This window comes from Emys orbicularis, chromosome 3 (assembly GCF_028017835.1).
Source record: "Emys orbicularis isolate rEmyOrb1 chromosome 3, rEmyOrb1.hap1, whole genome shotgun sequence".
Taxonomy (NCBI): domain Eukaryota; kingdom Metazoa; phylum Chordata; order Testudines; family Emydidae; genus Emys; species Emys orbicularis.
The window spans coordinates 182,759,418-182,780,985 of record NC_088685.1 but is presented as its reverse complement, the minus strand read 5'-3'; the positions used below and the strand labels follow the sequence as shown (position 1 = coordinate 182,780,985).

Sequence of the window (21,568 nt, the reverse complement as noted above, 5' to 3'; positions counted from 1 at the left end):
AAAGAAAGAAAGAAATCAGTGCAGGGAGTTTAAAATGCTTCCTCTCCAGCAACCAGACAGTCTTCCTCGCTCACATTTTCACAATCCAGCCTTAAACAACATACACTGAGGGCAACAGTCTGAAGAGCTGTGCATAAGTTTGGGACCGTAATGAGAGTCCTCCTCCCATGATTTCTGAGCCACTATAGCTGCAGGGGAAAGCCCTCCAGCATCTCCAGCTGGGCAACTAGCCCTTCCCTTACTCTGTGCTCCCTACACTAGCTACCCAAATAACCTGTAATTCCATTGGTTTTCTGCTGCTTCATTTGGGATTGTTTTTCACTCCCTTTTTTAAGAGACATAATAAAAAAGACTTTAAGCTACTGGTGGTGGTGGGTGGGAGGAATGTCCCAGCAGCCAAGCACCCCAGAGGGCCAAGGACAAGATCTCTGGGAGTGAAACAGTTCCAACTTTGGGGGGGGGGGGGTTATCGTCTGCCTGGCATGCCAGCAGCTCCCTTCTGCCCTTTTCGTGCATCTCCCTCCACCTCTTTTCCTGGCTCCCCTCCTGCACAGGGAAGGGAGCTGGGGTGGTTGCTTTCCCCTCACTCCGCAGGCGTGAGTCTGAGGCTGGCAGATCTCAGCTTCTTCCCTCCTCGTCCTGCTGCATTTCCCTTCTAGGAGGATGTGGTGGGCGGTATTGGGCCGTAGCTCCTATTAGAGTTAATACGGGAGGGTCAGGGGACATGATGAGCAGCTGAAAACTTCAAACCAAACCAACTCTGCGCTGCCCCGCCCCGCCCCTCTTCACCCCCCCCGCCCCCTTCCTTGGAAGTTCGAGCTGCGCTGCCTGCATCAGCAGCCGGGCTGGCAGGAGGAGCAGCAGCAGCCCCTGCCCCCCCTGTGCTCCCAGCCCGCTCTGCCCCCCCGCCAGCCATGGGCTTTGACCTGGATCGCTTGGCCGAGCCCGTGGAGCCGGATTTCAAGTGCAAACTGTGCAGCAAGGTGCTGGAGGAGCCGCTGTCCACGCCGTGCGGGCCCGTCTTCTGCGCCGGCTGCCTGCTGGCCTGGGCGGTGCAGCGGCGCCTGTGCCCCCTGCAGGGCCAGCCCATCTCGGCCAAGGAGCTGCGCCAGGTGCTGCCGCTCAGGAGCCTCAGCCAGAAGCTGGAGCTCAAGTGCGACTCCAGCCCGCGGGGCTGCGGCCGGCCCGTGCGGCTCCACCCGCTGGCCGCCCACGTGGAGCTGTGCGACTCCAGCCCGGCCCGGTGCCGCCACAAGGGCTGCCCGCCCGGAGGTGCTCAGCCTGAAGGACGTGGACGCGCACCTGCGGGAGAGCTGCGAGCACCGCCCGGCCGGCATCTGCCAGCAGGGCTGCGGCTTGGTGCTCCTGCAGCGGGACCGGGCGGGGGGCGCGCAGCCGGGCGGGGCGGGGCGGGGGGCACTGCTGCCTGCGGGCGCCGCGCAGCCAGAACAGCAGCTTGCCAGGCCAGAGGGCCAGCCTGGAGCAGGAGCTGAAGCGACAGGCCCTGAAGTGGAGCCAGAGGGAGAAGTCGCTGCTGGCTCAGCTCGCGGCGCTGCAGAGCGAGGTGCAGCTCGCGGCGCTTAGGTACCAGGTGAAGTTCAACCAGTGCATGAGCCACATCCGCAGCATCCCCAGGAACCTGGCCGGCAGCCACCCCTGCAAGGTGAGTGAAGGAGTGAGCGGGCTGGGGGCCGCAGGAGCCCAGCCTGGCGGGCTCTGAAGTGAGCCGCCCCCTTCCCCTCAGCCCGCTGTTTGGTGTGGTGTGGTGTGACCCGGCTGCCTGTCTTTACACTGGGATCTCCTCTATGCCAAGGCTGCTCCTTGGAGGGTGCCTAGCAGACAGGGACGCTGGAACAATTTGCATAGTGGGGGCACTGAGAGCCATTGAACCAAACTGTCAACCCTGTATGTGATGGAAGCCACTTCAAACCATGGGGTGCGGGAGCACCCCTAGTTCCAGCCCCTATGCTATCAGCTCATGGGTGATACTGCCAACGACCCTATCGACTTGGGACCAGATTCTCTGCAAGCCAAACTCTGCTGCAGTCAGCAGACCTACCCGAGCAGAGACTGGACCCTTTGTGGCATTTATTCCATCCCTACTTGTGTGGTCGCTTTTGGCAAATACAAATCGAGCTGACACACACTGTAGCCTCTGCCCACCACACTGTAACTGGACCTGGGATTGCACTTTCAGCCCCTGCAGTTTGGTGCGGTCCCTTAGAAAACCCCCAAAGGCAGAGAGGCAGTCAGTTAACACATGGCAGGTTAGTGCCACTCTCAGCAACCTAAAACCTAGCTCTCTCTTGTTGTGCCGATGCTTGAAAAGTCCGGAAACAGTTAAAGTGATGTAAATCAAACTTTTACATTTCAGCCCCCCCATTCATTCAGCCTGGAAAACTCGTCATCTTTCAAGAGCTGTGAAAGCAGTTTCAGCAGATTCTTTCGGGCTCTCTCATTTTCTTTAAGAGTGCAAACGAAGAGCCTAAAATGCAGTCATAAATTACGTGAGTCTTTTTAGGTTACGTGTTTCATGTCTCCTTTTGTAGTTTAAGAATCTGGCGGCTCTAGGGGTTGCACACCAGCAGCCTCTGGTAGTTCCCAGTGACTCAGTTTGGATGAGGATCTCATGTCAGGTTTGTCTGGAGTGAGAGGGAAACACAAGTGAGAGGAAAGGGCTTCAACTTAGCTGACAATAAACAAATTTGAATGCAAATCTTCCGGGGCAGGGTGTCCAGATCAGACCACAATTCATCCAGCTGGGCGTGACCTTATTAATGCTGGTACTGTGTTTTCTTTAGATGGGGTTCCAGTTTCAGATAGACATGGAGCTAACAGATATTTTTGTCTTATAATTACATTATTAAGAAGTAGCTTGGGAAACAGTTTGTTGTTTAAAAACATTAGAATAGTATATAGTTTAGGAACAGTTCTGCAGGGACACAGAAATGTCTTTAGTTTTGGAGAAGGGCATAATGATTGGCAGTTTTGACATTAGAGACCAGCGCTGCTGCTTCAGCCCTTTGCCAAGTCAGATGGCATTGCTTATTGAATTGCCTGCTTTTGATGGAATAAACAGACACATTTTACTGGTGAGATGGCTTAACATGCTAAAGGGTTTGTTCTGTAAAGCTTTAATTCCTGTCTGAAGGATTGCTGTGCAGAGTCTGACATTGTTGGTTGCAACCATGGTGAGAAGTGATTTAATAGAACTTACAGAGGGTCCTGTGGCACCTATAAGACTAACAGAAGTATTGGGAGCATAAGCTTTCGTGGGTAAGAACCTCACTTCTTCAGATGCAAGTGAGGTTCTTACCCACGAAAGCTTATGCTCCCAATACTTCTGTTAGTCTTATAGGTGCCACAGGACCCTCTGTTGCTTTTTACAGATTCAGACTAACACGGCTACCCCTCTGATAATAGAACTTAAGCGCCACTCAAGAGACTTTTCTTCCAAAATCTTTATTGACTCTTTTGAAGCAAAATCCAGAGGAAAAGATTTGCGTAGTCTGGCCGGCTTCTGAACTAGTAGGATATGCTGAACTTCAAACTGCTATAAAAGAGACTCACATTTGGGGCACTGATTCAAGTTCTCAGAATTTTTATGTCCAGGATTAAGATGATAAATTCAAGGCTTATTGGAAATAAAATACTTAGTGTTTTAGAAACTTGAATACTTAATCTTTTTTTTTTTTTTTTTTTTTTGCTACTTCCTCCTGGTGGCTAATCCATGGGGTTGGGGTGTTGGTTTTAGAAGATATGCTCATATATCGGCTTCACCTCTGGGAAGATATGACGAGAGGGAATGAAGAGAGCCAGCAATGATTGCAGTGAAGTGCCCAGTATGCAAGAAAAATAGTAATATGTGGGGAGGAGGTGAGAAAGAACAGGATTTTAAAAAGGACATTTTAAAAGGAAGTTGGCACATTGACATGAAGGCAGTCCTCTTGTGTAATGATTCTATAGCTATCCTTTCTTGTCACTACCAGTAGGTGCTGATGTATGTACTGCCTCAGAGAAATATGTTACAGAAGACAAGGAAAATTCATATAACGCTCATTTGGAAGAAAAACCATCAATAAAGTAAAAAATGTTCCACATTAATTTAAAATGTATCATGCTGTAATATAAAACTTCACTGCCACAGTTAATAAAAATCTGTTTGGATATCAGAGTGCATCTACATTCATTATTATATTCTGAATATTTTAAAATGTACATTTTCTTTACTTGTCAAAATTGCTTAAATTTACCAATGTATAGAGAATGACAAAACACAATCTTACTTTACTCGGTACAGGCTGAATAAAAATTTTCTGTAGGGATTATGTCTCCTGAAATACAACTGCTCTTATATGTGAAAATTCAAAATAAATTAAATTACTATGCTAAAGAAAGGCCTGTGATAATCTTTTTCGTTTTCTTTGTATGGTTTAGAAAATTATTTAACCATTTTTACCTAAGGAAGTAGGTTTTTTTTCATATTATTATTATTTTTTAACTTTGGTTTCTTCACTATTTTTTATTGTGTGACTTATAAAATCACATCTAGGATTTTTGTGTGTGTGTTTTCTAGCTTATTTGCTTTACTTTGCTGTGAAGAAAAAAAGAAGAGAAAAAAGGTGTCTCTTTCCCCCCCGCCCCCCCTTTGAATTGCTGTGGAATCTGTATAGAACCAGCTTGTGGAGCTGGAAATGATAAGAGGCAGAGATCTGGGTGAAATCCTGGCTCCATTGAAATCAATGAGAAAACTCCTATTGACTTCACTAGGGCAGGATTTCACCTCATAAGCTTAATATCGAATGTAATTAGTATATACAGGGATTTGTTTTAAAGGTACATAAACATTTGGGGCCTTATTTCAAGAGGTGCTGAGCACTCCCAGATCCACTAACTTAAAGTTTTGTGTGCTCAGCATCGATGAAAATCAGGTCCTTGGGCTCTTCAAAGTACCTGTTACATTTCAGTGGTATTTGTTTTTTCCATCGTGTAAACTCCTGTGTCATTTATAAGTATGTAGCACCATTTTAAATCAGAGTTTTCCATTCAGCTTGTTTGTGTTGCATTTTCCACAGCGAAAAGCTATAGAATATTGATACAGTCCCTTGAAGTATTCCTTTTCATGTAACATTTTTAAATTAGCATTTCTCCCCTTTTTTCTTAGGGAGGAGAATCTAAGCCATTAACCATCATGCTACAAAGAGAAAATGATACTTTGGAATTCAATATTGTAGGAGGACGACCCAATCAGGTAATCTCCCAAGTAAATATAATTTTTCCTTTTTTTTTTAAAGTACATAGATACTTTTTTATTATCATGTGGCTATTATTAGTAATAAAAACAAATAGCTGGGGCCAGCTTCTGCTTTCAGTCACACCATGGATCTGTACTAGCTGAAAATGGGTACAGAATTTGGCCTGCAGATTTAAGATCTGTGGTTTTTTGTTTTTTGTTTTTTTTAAATCATTAGCTTTAACTATTTTTAGGACCCAGTCCTACGAGGCATAGAGTACCCACAACTCTAATGATCGGGTCCATAATACTATTAGAACAAACCTGGGAGCTGTCTGTAGTCTGAATTCATGCGAGTCATCTGTACTTATGCAAGTTGCCCAGTTGAAATCAGTGGGACTATTCAAATGAGTAAATGTTGCAGAATCAAGCACCCGTAATTCTGTGAAAAAATACTTGATTATTTTCATTAAAGGGAAAGATCAAAATCTTATTCTGTAGCTGCACTACCTGCATCATAGTCAAAACAACTGTCTTGCTAGTGTATGCATTCAAATATATATATTTATATTCCACCTTCTTGTATCTTAAATCAGTCTTCTAGCATTAATAACTAGCTTAGATTTGGAAAGACATTTTTAAAAAAAAATCCTAAAATATTAATACCTGTTTGCTTATATAATAATGTATTAAATGGTAAAGAAACTCGCTAAACTGAAAAAATTGATAGTTAATTAAAAATGTTTCATAGTGTTTAGTCAGTTACTATGTACTGATCAAAGGGTTGGGTTTTTTTTGTTTGTTTTTTTGAAGTTGTAAAGCTGTAACCTGCTACTGCTCTTTTAGCAACAAAATATTGGGGGCAGGGAGTGTGTATGCTTGGTTTGCATGTCTTCTCCTTCTTTTCTAAAGCTATATTTAGTGATGCCAAGGAGTCTGCTCCCATTAGCACCAAAGCCCAAGAAGTACAGGGCCTGCTCTGCAGAATTTCACTGCTAGGTCTTGTGGGTAAATATGAAGTTCTGCAGGTGTCATATGCATTTTATAAAGAGTTCCAAAGTATGAGCTTGTAAGATTTCTTAAGGGAAAGGATGAAAGTCCAGGACTCTAGAAGACATGCATATTCTAATACTTACATTGCAATGTATAACACCTTTTCATAGTCCTGGTAAATGAAATCCATAAAATCTTTATTTTGGATTGCAATGTGACTTCTTCTACAATTTAGGGCTGTGGAAGAACTTGGATTTTTGCATGAAGAAAGCAACTCTGTGTTTGTTTGATTTCCTGGGTTTTCTTGGGATTTCATTTTTTGAACTTCTAGATCACTGAAGTATTCACGTGCACATCACATATATTGAACATTTTTTAAATAGTAACATATTGAGGGTCTAGTTTCAATCTGTGAATGAAACCTTAAATTTTTCTAGAAAGTTCAAAGGGAAGTGATGAAAACAATCAAGGTTCTTATTATGCCTATTAAGAAAAAATAAGTAAGTTATAGCACTGTCTGTAACGGGGAGGTTATTGCTGATTGGGGAAAGGATGTGATTTTTGTGCAGAAGCAACTGCCATTGATTATTGAAGAGATGGAAGTTGGTGGAGTTGTGAATTGTTAGGTGGAAACTTCTAGAAGGTGGGCAGGGCATCATATAACTTGGGTCTGTATAAAGCTGGCTACTTCATATTACTTTTCAGTCTTCAGTATTGAACTTAGTTTTTTCCCCTCTCATTCTAACTATAGTATATGTGAATACTACAAATAGGTGATTTGTGTTAGTGGCTACCAAATATCAATGTGAGACAGAACTGACCCAACATGCCTGAAGCTGAAGAAAATCCTAGGAAACAGGGATTGAATGGACTACAATAATTAAAATAGATCAGCGTTTCCCAACCAGTGTGCCACGGCACGAACAGGTGTGCCACAGAATTTTGGAAAAGTCACTTGTGCGGAGAAAAAAAAAATCTCATTTATTTTAATTTGCATTTTGTGCTATTGCTCTTCGGATGTATGCATGTGAGACAGACATTACACATGCTACGCTCAAATGACCTTGCTTTGCTCTTTGTGGTGTCACATGGTAGCTGTGTTTTCTTATCAACTGTTAAGTAACAGTGCTGAATTTTGATTTGAAGACTTGTAAATGGACGAATATTTGAAGAAAAGAGAATCTAGCACCTCCACATGAAGCTGAACATGAACATAAGAAAGTCAAAATGGTGAGCCAACGCTACGGTGAGTATTATTTGCAATTTGGATTTTCATTTACAGCTGAACCATCTTGCTGTCTTTGACAGTGTTGTGTGGGGGGGGAGAAACTCTCAAGCCATGCAGTCGTGCCAAGTGATGACACCTTACAAGCAAACATCCGTCCCTTGTCAACAAGGGAAAATATTTTTTTGAGCGTTTGAAGGATCAAACTGAAAAACAAGTGCAAATGATGAAAGACTGTAGCAGTTTCTGATAAACCACTGGAAGCAAGCTACTTCGCTACTTGTAGCGAAGGTGAAAAAGCCGTTATACAGTTGTAGAAATACTAATTTTACCAGCATGCAAAGAACTGATGACAGTAACTGTCATAACTATAAAGGGAAGGGTGACAGCTCTCCTGTGTACAGTGCTATGGAATCCCTCCTAGCCAGAGACTCCAAATCCTTTTACCTGTAAAGGGTTAAGAAGCTCGGGTAACCTGGCTGACACCTGACCTCAAGGACCAATAAGGGGACAAGATACTTTCAAATCGTGGCGGGGGGAAAGGCTTTTGTGTGTGTCCTTTGTTTAAGGGGTTGTTCGCTCTTGGGACTGAGAGGGACCAGACATCAATCCAGGTTCTCCCCATCTTTCTAAACAAGTCTCTCTTATTTCAAAATTGTAAGTAAAAGCCAGGCAAGGCGTCTTAGATTTACTTTGTTTTCTCAACTTGTAAATGTACCTATTACTAGAGTGCTTATCTTTGTTTGCTACACTCTGAACCTAAGACAGAGGGGAGTCCTCTAAGCTCTTTAAGTTTGATTACCCTGTAAAGTTATTTTCCATACTGATTTTACAGAGATGATTTTTACCTTTTTCTTTAATTAAAAGCCTTCTTTTTAAGAACCTGATTGATTTCTCCTTGTTTTAAGATCCAAAGGGGGTTTGGATCTGTATTCACCAGGAGTTGGTGAAAGGAAGGAGGGGGGAAGGGTCAATTTCTCCTTATTTAAGATCCAAGGAGTTTGGATCTGTATTCACCAGGGAATTTGTGAAGGTCTCTCAAGGCTACCCAGGAAAGGGAATTAGCTTTGGGATGGTGGCAGCGGACCAGAACTAAGCTGGTAGTTAAGCTTAGAAGTTTTCATGCAGGCCCCTACATTTGTACCCTAAAGTTCAAAGTGGGGATACAGCCTTGACATGGTGGCACAGCGGTGGGATCGTTTTAAACCCAAAAGCCAGTAAGAGATTTTTTTTTCCTTCTAGCTGCTTGGAGAGCAGAGCTGAAGGTAGATGCATATCTTATCTCTCCTTGCCTGAAGGCAGAGGTGTTAAGTTTTTTTAACAAGGTCCTTTGTTAAGAGAACGGTTCAATAAGTGAGCAAACTTTGATCTGGTAAAGGTAATTTACAAGCTGAATTGTTTTTTTTTCTTTTTGCATCCTCGGAAGTAGCTAGTTAGAAAGTCTCTGTTAACTCAGCAGCACTCAGCAGGAGCCTGAGCTAAATACATCCCAGTTTCAGTCAACTGCAGAGGGTGTGACCCAGCACAAGAAAACAGGAAAATGACTACCAAAGAAGCATCTAACAAAATAGAACTGGCCAAACTAGAAGCAGAAGAAAATGAAAGAAAACATCAAAGACTGCTTCAAATTAAAAAACTTGAAGAGGAGGCCCACAAGAGAGAGATGGAGCTGGAAAAAGCCAAAGAAAAAGCCAAAGAGGAGGCCCACAAGAGAGAGATGGAGCTGGAAAAAGCCAAAGAAAAAGCCAAAGAGGAGGCCCACAAGAGAGAGATGGAGCTGGAAAAAGCCAAACATGAAAGAGAAGAAAAAGCCAAACAGAAGGCCCATAAAAGAGAGATGGAGCTGAAAGAAAAAGAGATGGAACTGGAAGCAGCAAGGACTAGGCAGGGTGCATCAGACCATCCTAACAACTCCTCTCCAGGTACCACTTCCCATCCCAGGAAATTCCCCACCTACAAGGCAGGCGATGATACTGAGGCCTTCTTAGAAAATTTTGAAAGGGCCTGCCTTGGATACGACATCCCTCCAACCCAGTACATGGTAGAGCTGAGGCCGCAGCTCAGTGGACCCTTAGCAGAAGTGGCGGCTGAAATGCCTAAGGAACACATGAACAGTTATGAACTTTTTAAAAACAAGGCCAGACTCAGAATGGGGCTAACACCCGAGCATGCCCGTCGGCGGTTCAGAGCCCTAAGGTGGAAACCAGATGTGTCATTTACCCGGCATGCCTACCACATTGACAAAAATTGTGATGCCTGGGTATCAGGAGCAAATGTTAAATCTCTGGAAGATCTGCTTTCCCTAGTAAAAATGGAGCAGTTTTTAGAGGGTGTTCCTGAGGAAATAGAAAGGTACATCCTAGATGGGAAGCCCAAAACTGTAACCGAGGCGGGGGAGATTGGAGCCAAATGGGTGGAGGTGACAGAAAAGAAAAAAGCTAGTAGCAGTTGGAGCGAATATCAGAAGAGGCAAGCCGAAACAAAACCTTATCACCGGGGACAACCCAAGGCCCCACCCACATCCCAAGGGAAACCCCAGACGCCTTCTCACCCCACCACACCAGTCTCCATCAACCAACATCGCCCCGGTGATACCTTAGCAGGGCGATGTTTTAAATGTAATGAACTGGGGCATATAAAGGCTCACTGCCCCAAGAACCCCAACCGATTACAGTTCATTACACCCCAATCACACCAAAGAACCCCAGACCCAGATGCCTCTCTCATACCCTCGGAGCGAAGGGAAACCTTGAGAGTGGGCGGAAAGAAGGTTATCGCTTGGAGGGACACTGGGGCACAAGTGTCAACTATCCACCAATCCCTAGTGGACCCCAAACTCATCAACCCTGAGGCTACAGTGACAATTCAACCCTTCGTGTCACAGTCTGTAACCTTGCCTACAGCCCAGTTGCATGTCCAGTACAAGGGCTGGTCAGGAATGTGGACTTTTGCAGTCTATGACAATTATCCCATTCCCATGCTGCTGGGGGAAGACTTGGCCAACCATGTGAAGCTAGCCAAGAGGGTGGGAATCATCACCCGCAGCCAGGCTAAGCAAGCTTTCACCCCCATCCCTGTTCCTGAGCCGTCCACCAGGGCCCCGTCTGTGTTACCGGAGACCTAAACACAGGTGGTGGAACCGGATCCCCTGCCAACGACTGCAACAGCCGTAGTGGATCCAATCCCAGAGACCCAGCCAAAGCCAGTCCCAGAACCGGAACTGGCAACGCAACCAGCACCAGAACCATTGCCAGCACTGAGTCCAGCGCTTGCAACCCCGTCTACAACTCCAATGCCAGAGGGCACCAGCGAGCCTAAACTGGCGGAAGCAGCAGATAACCCTACCCAAGAGGCTCAGCCAGAGCCTGAAATACCACATAGTGCACCAGCGGACAGCGGTTCACAGTCAATGAAAAAAGCCCCTGCACCTGCATCGCTTCCAGAGGGACCAAGCCCCAGTCCACAGTCCAAGGAGGAACTGATGTCTCCAGCATCAAGGGAACAGTTCCAGGCCGAGCAGGAAGCAGATGACAGCCTTCAAAAAGCTTGGGCAGCGGCACGGAGCACCCCACCGCCTCTCAGCTCTTCTAACCGATCCCGGTTTGTTGTAGAAAAAGGACTTTTATACAAGGAGACTCTTTCTGGTGGGCACCAGGAAGACTGGCATCCTCAAAGACAGCTGGTAGTTCCCACTAAGTATCGGGTAAAACTCTTGAGCTTAGCCCATGATCATCCCAGTGGCCATTCTGGGGTGAACAGAACCAAAGACCGGTTGGGGAAGTCCTTCCACTGGGAGGGAATGGGCAAGGACGTTGCTAATTATGTCCGGTCTTGTGAGGTGTGCCAACGAGTGGGAAAGCCCCAAGACCAGGTTAAAGCCCCTCTCCAGCCACTACCCATAATTGAGGTCCCATTTCAGCGAGTAGCTGTGGATATTCTGGGTCCTTTCCCAAAGAAGACACCCAGAGGAAAGCAGTACGTACTGACTTTCATGGATTTTGCTACCCGATGGCCGGAAGCTGTACCCTTAAGCAACACCAAGGCTAAAAGTGTGTGCCAGGCATTAGCAGACATTTTTGCCAGGGTAGGTTGGCCCTCCGACATCCTTACAGATTCGGGAACTAATTTCCTGGCAGGGAACATGAAAAACCTGTGGGAAGCTCATGGGGTGAATCACTTGGTTGCCACCCCTCATCACAATCAAACCAATGGTCTGGTGGAGAGGTTTAATGGAACTTTGGGGGTCATGATACGTAAATTCGTAAATGAACACTCCAATGATTGGGACCTTGTGTTGCAGCAGTTGCTTTTTGTCTACAGGGCTGTACCACATCCCAGTTTAGGGTTTTCACCATTTGAACTTGTGTATGGCCACGAGGTTAAGGGGCCATTACAGTTGGTGAAGCAGCAATGGGAGGGGTTTACGCCTTCTCCAGGAACTAACATTCTAGACTTTGTAAGCAACCTACAAAACACCCTCCGACACTCTTTAGCCCTTGCTAAAGAAAACCTAAAGGATGCTCAGGAAGAGCAAAAGGCCTGGTATGATAAACATTCCAGAGAACGGTCCTTCAAAGTAGGAGACCAAGTCATGGTCTTAAAGGTGCTCCAGGCCCATAAAATGGAAGCGTCGTGGGAAGGACCATTCACGGTCCAGGAGCGACTAGGAGCTGTTAACTATCTCATAGCCTCCCCCACCTCCAACATAAAGCCTAAGGTATACCATGTTAATTCTCTTAAGCCCTTTTATTCTAGAGAATTAAACGTTTGCCAGTTTACAGCCCAGGAAACTGATGACGCGGAGTGGCCTGCAGGTGTCTACTATGAAGGAAAAAGGAATGGTGGCGTGGAAGAGGTGAACCTCTCCACGACCCTGGGACGTCTGCAGCGACAGCAGATAAAGGAGCTGTGCACAAGCTTTGCACCGATTTTCTCAGCCACTCCAGGACGGACCGAACGGGCATACCACTCCATTGACACAGGTAATGCTCACCCAATTAGAACCCCACCCTACCGGGAGTCACCTCATGCCCAAGCGGCTATACAAAGGGAGATCCAGGACATGCTACAGATGGGTATAATCCGCCCCTCTACCAGTGCATGGGCATCTCCAGTGGTTCTAGTTCCCAAACCAGATGGGGAAATACGCTTTTGCGTGGACTACCGTAAGCTAAATGCTGTAACTCGTCCTGACAACTATCCAATGCCACGCACAGATGAGCTATTGGAAAAATTGGGACATGCCCAATTCATCTCTACTTTAGACTTAACCAAAGGGTACTGGCAAGTACCACTAGATGAACCCGCTAAGGAAAGGTCAGCCTTCGTCACCCAGGCAGGGGTGTATGAATTCAATGTACTCCCTTTCGGGTTGCGAAATGCACCCGCCACCTTCCAAAGACTTGTAGATGGTCTCTTGGCGGGATTGGGATTATCTGCTGTTGCCTACCTCGATGATGTGGCCATTTTTTCTGATTCATGGACAGAACACCTGGAGCACCTGAAAAAAGTCTTCGAGCGCATCCGGCAGGCAGGACTAACTGTTAAGGCTAAAAAGTGTCAAATAGGCCAAAACAGAGTGGCGTACCTGGGACACCAGGTGGGTCAAGGAACTATAAATCCCCTACAGGCCAAAGTGGATGCTATCCAAAAGTGGCCGGTTCCAAAGTCAAAGAAATAGGTCCAATCCTTCTTAGGCTTGGCCGGATATTATAGGCGATTTGTACCACACTACAGCCAAATCGCCGCCCCGCTGACAGACCTAACCAGAAAGAAACAGCCAAATGCAGTTCAGTGGACTGATAAGTGTCAAAAGGCCTTTAACCAGCTTAAGGCAACACTCATGTCTGACCCTGTGCTAAGGGCCCCAGACTTTGACAAACCGTTCCTAGTAACCACAGATGCGTCCGAGCGAGGCGTGGGAGCAGTTTTAATGCAGGAAGGACCGGATCAAGAATTCCATCCTGTCGTGTTTCTCAGCAAGAAACTGTCTGAGAGGGAAAGCCACTGGTCAATCAGCGAAAAGGAATGCTACGCCATTGTGTACGCGCTGGAAAAGCTACGCCCATATGTTTGGGGACGGCGGTTCCAACTACAAACAGACCATGCTGCGCTACAGTGGCTTCATACCGCCAAGGGAAATAACAAAAAACTTCTTCGGTGGAGTTTAGCTCTCCAAGATTTTGATTTTGAAATACAACACATTTCGGGAGCTTCTAACAAAGTGGCTGATGCACTCTCCCGGGAAAGTTTCCCAGAGTTAACTGGTTAACAATTGTTCTTGAAATAAAACATATTGTTAGTTTTTATATAATCAGTAGTATGTCTAAAGGTACATGTGTTTTATTAACTCTGTTTTCTCCTAGAACTCCAGGAAGAAATCACAGCCAGTGTGGAACCGGACGTCCAACACTATCTGTGATTTGGGGGGCGTGTCATAACTATAAAGGGAAGGGTGACAGCTCTCCTGTGTACAGTGCTATGGAATCCCTCCTAGCCAGAGACTCCAAATCCTTTTACCTGTAAAGGGTTAAGAAGCTCGGGTAACCTGGCTGACACCTGACCTCAAGGACCAATAAGGGGACAAGATACTTTCAAATCGTGGCGGGGGGAAAGGCTTTTGTGTGTGTCCTTTGTTTAAGGGGTTGTTCGCTCTTGGGACTGAGAGGGACCAGACATCAATCCAGGTTCTCCCCATCTTTCTAAACAAGTCTCTCTTATTTCAAAATTGTAAGTAAAAGCCAGGCAAGGCGTCTTAGATTTACTTTGTTTTCTCAACTTGTAAATGTACCTATTACTAGAGTGCTTATCTTTGTTTGCTACACTCTGAACCTAAGACAGAGGGGAGTCCTCTAAGCTCTTTAAGTTTGATTACCCTGTAAAGTTATTTTCCATACTGATTTTACAGAGATGATTTTTACCTTTTTCTTTAATTAAAAGCCTTCTTTTTAAGAACCTGATTGATTTCTCCTTGTTTTAAGATCCAAAGGGGGTTTGGATCTGTATTCACCAGGAGTTGGTGAAAGGAAGGAGGGGGGAAGGGTCAATTTCTCCTTATTTAAGATCCAAGGAGTTTGGATCTGTATTCACCAGGGAATTTGTGAAGGTCTCTCAAGGCTACCCAGGAAAGGGAATTAGCTTTGGGATGGTGGCAGTGGACCAGAACTAAGCTGGTAGTTAAGCTTAGAAGTTTTCATGCAGGCCCCTACATTTGTACCCTAAAGTTCAAAGTGGGGATACAGCCTTGACAGTAACGTTAGGTGAAAATGCAGTCAATGAAATCGCAAAAGTTCCCCTTTCAGATAATATGATAAGTCGCCACATTGATGATCTCAGCTGACATTGAGACTGTGCTCGGAGAAAAATCAAATCAAGTGGAAAATTTGCATTGTGGCTTGCTGACTCAACAGATATCAGTAATCACACTGAACTCTTGGCTAATGTCAGGTATGTTGATGGAGATAGTATAAAAGAAATTTTTTTATTTTGCAGACAAGTGCCAGGTCACACGACTGGAGAGGAAATCTTCAGGGTGACAATGACCTGCCTTGAGGAGGGAGAATTGCACTGGAAAAATTGTCTTAGTGTTTGCACAGACGGAACTGCCTCCATGACTGAAAAGACAAGAGGTTTGTAAGCAAGGTCAAAGAACAAAATCCAGATGTGCTGGTGACCCACTGTTTCCTGCACTATGAAGCTGTCGTGGCCAAAAAACTGCCAGAAAAACTTTCCTCAGTGTTAGATGGAGCAGTAAAGATCGTGAACTTAATAAAATCACAGTCCTTAAAATGTTGCCTTTTCTCGTTGTTGTGTGAGGAAATGGGAGCAGAACACCAGAATTTATTTTTTCACATAGAAATACGCTGGCTTTTCCATGGAAAAGTTTTCTCATGTTTGTATGAGCTCAGAGAGGAGTTAAAAATAGCTTTGGAGGAATCCACACACATGGACCTAATCGCTGATGTGGCACGGGATGCAAAACTTGCCTACTTGGCTGATATATTCTACCACCTCAATGAACTGAACAGGAAAATGCAAGGTAGAAATGAGGCTCTTGTCTCTTGCATGGATAAACTTGCATGAGTTTAGATCTAAGTTAGCCCTCTGATGTGAAAAAAGTAGCAAAAGGCACAATAGAAATGTTCACCCTGGAAAGCACAGCAGATCCCATTGGCAGTATTTTGGTCAATGCCTTTTCTGAGCATTTGAAAAGTCTGGAAGAAAAATTCAGCCTATATTTTCCTTCAACCTAAAGAGAAGATTTCGACTAGGTCTGGGATCCTTGAATTTCCTCTGCAATGGAAAGTGCTAAGAATCTTACAATAATGACCCAAGAGCAACTTGCTGAATTAAGGATGGATCCCTCTTTTAAAATTAAGTTTGGCAATATGCCTGTGGACTCATTCTGGTTGACATTGGCAGATGAATACACGGTAATCTCCATTTTGTTGCCATTTTCAACAACGTACCTGTGCAAGTTAAGTTTTTTCAAGCCTGAATTACATAAAAAACAAGCAAAGAGAGCCTATGAGATCAGTGGAGCAAGAGCTCCGAGTTGCACTGTCAACATTTCCTGCCGGGATTAAGAGATTCTGCATATCAAGGCTAGCTCAAATTTATAATGAAAAGTAAGTTTTGTTATGATGATTTTAGCGTGGGGCTGTGGTGCGCCACAGAAATCTTTTATTGAAGTAAGTGTGCCTTAAGACTGGAAAAGGTTGGGAAACACTGAACAAATACTATTCTCTAATATTAAAATGTAAACGTTGTGTCAAGAATTGTTGAGTAATAAGATAGAAAGGGTGTGTGCTCATCTCAAAGTGCAGGAAATCATTTTTTTCCCCCCAGGTTATTCAAGGAAAATGTGCATTGCATGAAACTTGGTTTAATGAAGTGAAACAGAATGCTGATTGGTCCTGCAAGCGACAGATTTTTGAGGACAAAATTATGTTCTACTTACAGAATTGCAAGCTTTTCCTTTTGGATAACCTGTGCCTTTCTGTGTCTGAGGGATAACTATACTTACATTTTATGTGTGTTGTGTTTCATAAAACAGTTGAAAGTTTTTTCACTGTTTTGTTTTTTCTTCCTTCCCTCACCTGAAAAAACAAAACCAAACCCATAACAACCTCGTTAGGATTTATCTTAGCAGAAAAGAAGTTATTTCAGAGGGCTATGTGTGGGTTGTATGTTTTTTAAAGGAGAAGATGATGTGGTATGCTAATAAGACTCTATAAGTGAGAACTTCACTCCTGCTCTGGACTTTTGAGGCTGCGGGCTCCTGGTTCTGGTGGTGGGAGAATTCTTCTGTTGCCGGCACTGTGGAGACAGCCTCAGGCTGTCCTCCATGGACCCCATCACAAGCCCTGCCATAGGAGTTTACTGGGGGCAGCAGGAGCGTGTCAGATACTGGGTTTCTGGGCAGCCCTGCAGCTCTTGTGCAGCCCAAGGAGGCTCTGGTAACTTAGGTCCCCAGCGCTGGCTAAATTATGCCTGGGGGAAGGGGGGGTGGGGGTGGGGGTGTGTCCAGCCATCCTGAGAGCAGCTCAGGATTGGGAGGGCATAAAGGTAGTTTAAAGCCATTTTAGCCCCCTCCTGCCATCTTGGACTGCGAGTTCTTTGCTTCCCCTTTTAGAACCGAAGCACAAACTCTCGCCCCATGAATGCTGAATCCAGGTGGCAAAGACTGCCAAAGGATTCTGTATGTCATGTACCTATGTTGTCTATTTAGGCTGTACCAGATTCATCCCCTTACTCTCATCAGATAGTACCTTACTTTATAAAAAGTCATTGAATAAGGTGCAATTTTATATGAGTAAAAGTATATTTATATTAGTAAAGTTATATTTTTCGTATCTGAAGGGGACCCTCAGTAGAAGTCTATTTGTTTACATTAGACCATTTGGAAACATTTTTGGACCTCTTTTTAGGATGTGAGGCATGAAAAATCGAGGGGGTAGGCAGCAGGTGTTGATTTACCAGCACTTAATTTAGAGCAATACTGTCGACTTGAAATCTAGTCGGAATGAAAGCTCTTCAGGACAGTAACTGTATATTTGTACAGCACGTAGCACAGTGGAGTGAAATCTTGATTGTGGTTTTGCTGTAAGAAAGACCCACACAAAGGACCCAATCCTGCGAACACTTATGTACATGAATAGTCCCATTGGTCAGGGCCTAACTGACAACATACAAAGTACTGTAAAAAAGCTACAAAATAAAACAAACTGGGAAAATAGTCTTTCAGACATTTTTGTTGTTTGTAACATTAAATAATAGGGCTGTCAAGCGATTAAAAAATGTGATTAATCGTAAAATTAATTTTTTTAGTCATGATTAATCGCTTGATTAATTGCACTGTTAAACAATAATAGAATACCATTTATTTAAATATTTTGGATGTTTTCTATATTTTCAAATATATTGATTTCAATTACAACACAGAATACAAAGTGTACAGTGCTCACTTTTTATTTTTGATTACAAATATTTGCACTATAAAAAAGCAAAAGAAATAGTATTTTTCAATTCACCTAATACAAGTACTGTAGTGCAGTCTCTTTACCATGCAAGTTGAACTTATGAATGTAGAATTATATAAAAAAAAACTGCATTCAAAATTAAAACAATGTAAGATTTTAGAGCCTGCATGTCCACTGAGTCCTACTTCTTGTTCAGCCAATCGTTCAAACAAACACATTTGTTTACATTTGTAGGAGATAATGCTGCCTGCATCTTGTTTACAATGTCACCTGAAAGTGAGAACAGGCGTTCTTATGGCACTGTTGTAGCCGGCATTGCAAGATATTTATGTGCCAGATGCGCTAAAGATTCATACAGTAACTCCTCACTTACAGTCATCCCGGTTAACGTTGTTTCGTTGTTCCTTTGCTGATCAATTAGAGAAAATGCTCGTTTAAAGTTGCACAATGCTCCCTTATAACGTTGTTTGGCAGCCAACTGCTTTGTTTACTGCTTGCAGAAAGAGCAGCGCATTGGAGCTAGTTGGTGGGGCCTTGGAACCAAGGTGGACCATCAGCCTTCCATCAACTCCCCACTCCCTTAAGTTCCCTGTGTGGCAGCCGCCCAGCAGGCTATCAATTGCCCGGCAGTCAGGGCCGGCTCCAGGCACCAGTTTGCCAAGCAAAATTCGGCGGACGGTCCTGTGACGTTGTGCAGCCTATATGGTTTTATAAAAACTTGATAATAAGTCAATATAATGTAACTGGGATAGTTTTAGAGAAAATACGGTAATAAGTGAATGTAACGTAACTGGGATATGCTTCATGCAAAAGGTCTCTTGTAAGGTATCATTACAAAGCTTATAATCTACTGAGTATGATCATCTGATATGTATAAATGTACCACTCTTGTATCTAAAACTAGAACTATAAAATGTAACTCTGAGGGCCTATTGTAATTATGTAAAGTGTGGGCCATTAATGATGGTTTGGAATCTTGATGACTCCCATTGTCTGCAGATGGCTGTTTACCTGTGAGTCTCCCTGTATATGTGTGTGCTGGCAAGTGAGTAATGAAGTCTTGCAGTGACATGTGATCATGTCACCTGAACTGGAATCCATCTTTAACCTGGTGCTTTTCCAGTGAGGGGGGGGGGGTGGAAACCCAGAGGGACAAAGGGTTCCCGCCTTATGCAAAAGATATATAAAGGGGTGGAACAGAAGAGAGAGGAGAAGAGCCATCATGAAGAATCCCCTAGCTACCACCTGAGCTGGACCAAGAGCTGTACCAGGGGAAAGAATTGTGCCCAGGCCTGGAAGGTGTCCAGTCTGAGAGAAACTTACTGAAGCATCTCTGAGGGTGAGATTATCTGTATTCAGCTTGATTAGACATAGATTTGCGCATTTTATTTGATTTTGCTTGGTGACTTACTTTGTTCTGTCTGTTACTACTTGGAACCACTTAAATCCTACTGTCTGTATTTAATAAAATCACTTTTTATTTAGTAATTTACTCAGGGTATGTATTAATACCTGGGGGAGCAAACAACTGTGCATATCTCTCTATCAGTGTTATAGAGGGCGAACAATTTATGAGTTTGCCCTGCATAAGCTTTATGCAGGGTAAAACGGATTTATCTGGGTTTAGACCCCATTGGGAGTTGGGCATCTGAGTGCTAAAGACAAGCACACTTCTATGAGCTGTTTTCAGGTAAACTTGCAGCTTTGGGACAAGTGATTCAGACCCTGGGTTTGTGTCTGGAGCCAGACGGGAGTGTCTGGTTCAGCAAGACAGGGTGCTGGAGTCCTGAGCTGGCAGGGAAAACAGAAGCAGGGGTAGTCTTTGCACATCAGGTGGCAGCTCCCAAGGGGGTTTCTGTGATCCAACCCGTCACAGGTCCCTCACTCCCGCTCGGAGCGAAGGACCTCCCACCGAATTGCCACCACAGATCGCGATCGAGACCAGAGGAGTCCCCTAAGTGCCCTCTGCGAGCCTCTCCTGTCCCAGAGGGCCTCACCCAGTTGCCAGTGGCCTAGTGTCTGGGTCACCCGAACCACCACCTAGAGAGAACGGGAGGATTCAGTCAGCAGGGGCTGCTGATCTGCCCCATTCACCAGTGCTGCCATCCTGTGGCTTCAGCATTAGTGTCTGGGATGACTTGGGGCAAGATCTTGACCTCCCCGCAACCCACTTCACTGCGGCCAGAATCCCTCCTGCCCGCCCCTGCTAGAGGCCCCTCCCTGCCCAACCTGGGTGGGGGTGGGAGGAAAGGGTTCTGAGAACTTGAGCTGTGGTTTGGAGGTGGATCAGCTGTCAAGCGCACTGAGGGGGAGGTGGCAGGAGCTCACCCTTCAAGGAGGGGGTTTGGCACTGGAGGTTACTAGAAAGGACAACAAGACTCCATTCTGGGGATCAGGAGGTGAATCCATCCCTCAGTGGTGGGCAGGTGCTGGGTGGAAATGCTGCTGGTTCCAGGTGCTCTTAATTCCCCCTGATTCCTCGGGGCGTTTGAGTCTCTGACAGGTTCTCATTCCCTTGCAGCAGGAGGACGTCACGGCCAAAGTGATGCACCAGCTCCGCATCATCCGGCACTTGCGCCAGGTGCCTGAGGCACTGCAGGGACTGTGCCTCTGAGGCCACCAGCAACTCCCGCTCCCTGCTGCAGGTACTGCTCTGGCTCACTGTAAATGGGGAGCTAGTGGAAGGGGAAATGGAGCCCCCTGGCACTCACTAAATGGGAAAGTGGTGGATTCACCATCTCTTGATGTCATTGAATGAAGACTAGATGCCTTTCTGGAATGTGTGTGCCCAAAAAGTAACTGTTGTACTATACAGGAAGCCGGTAATCATGTAGGGGGTTAGATTAGATGCTCTAAAGGTCTCTTCTGGCCATAATAAAGTCTACTAGTTTTGGAAAAACTGAGTGTAGTTTCGCAGGGCCAGGGAAACCTCAGAGACCCCTGTGGCTTTGCTTCAGCAAGTCTCCTTCTCGAGGTCTCTCTTTGAGGACTGAGAGTGTATTAGGGTTGACGTACGTGAGTGCGAGGAGGAGCCTCTTTTGAGCTTTCTCCTTTCCTTTTATTGATTTTACTAGAAAACAGACATACCTGTTTAGAAGGTAAGAGTCTCCGAGAGGTTTGGAACCTGTTCAGTCTGATCCACCTGGTGGCAGCTGAATTCTAGGCATGGAAAACAGTAGTTTAAGGTGGCAGAATTTTATAGCCCACCTGGGATTTTGTCCCATACAATCACTGGGGACATTAGGGTTTGTCCTTTTCGTTTTACCTTTTCCTCCATCCCTCCTTCCTTTCTCTTCATCTCTTCCTTCTTTTGTCCTTTCTCCTGTTCCCCTCCCACCACCAGGAGGGTTGAGGCGGGCTGGCTCCAACTGGCTGTAGCGTGTGCTGCTGCAGGGGCTGTGGGTTAGGAGTGTTCCTCTTGGGGAGGCAGAGGCAGAGCAGAGAATGAGCTTGGCTGGAGTCAAGTTCTTCTTGTCCTGGTTAAGTGGTGACTGGGCTTTTAAGGGGACCATGCTGACCCTCCACACACACACCCTGTCGGGTGCTGCAGGGAGGTGAAGGAGGAAACGGTTGGCACAGAGATGAAGCAGACTGAAGTAGGGACAAACACAAGGGTGGTGCAGTCCATGGTGGGTT

At 45.2% G+C, this 21,568-nt stretch overlaps 1 pseudogene; it reads left to right on the top strand.

The window, feature by feature from the left end:
• The first annotated feature begins 914 nt into the window (after nt 1-914).
• Nucleotides 915-21,568, top strand: part of LOC135876301 (E3 ubiquitin-protein ligase PDZRN3-B-like) — a 78,725-nt pseudogene continuing 58,071 nt past the window's right edge.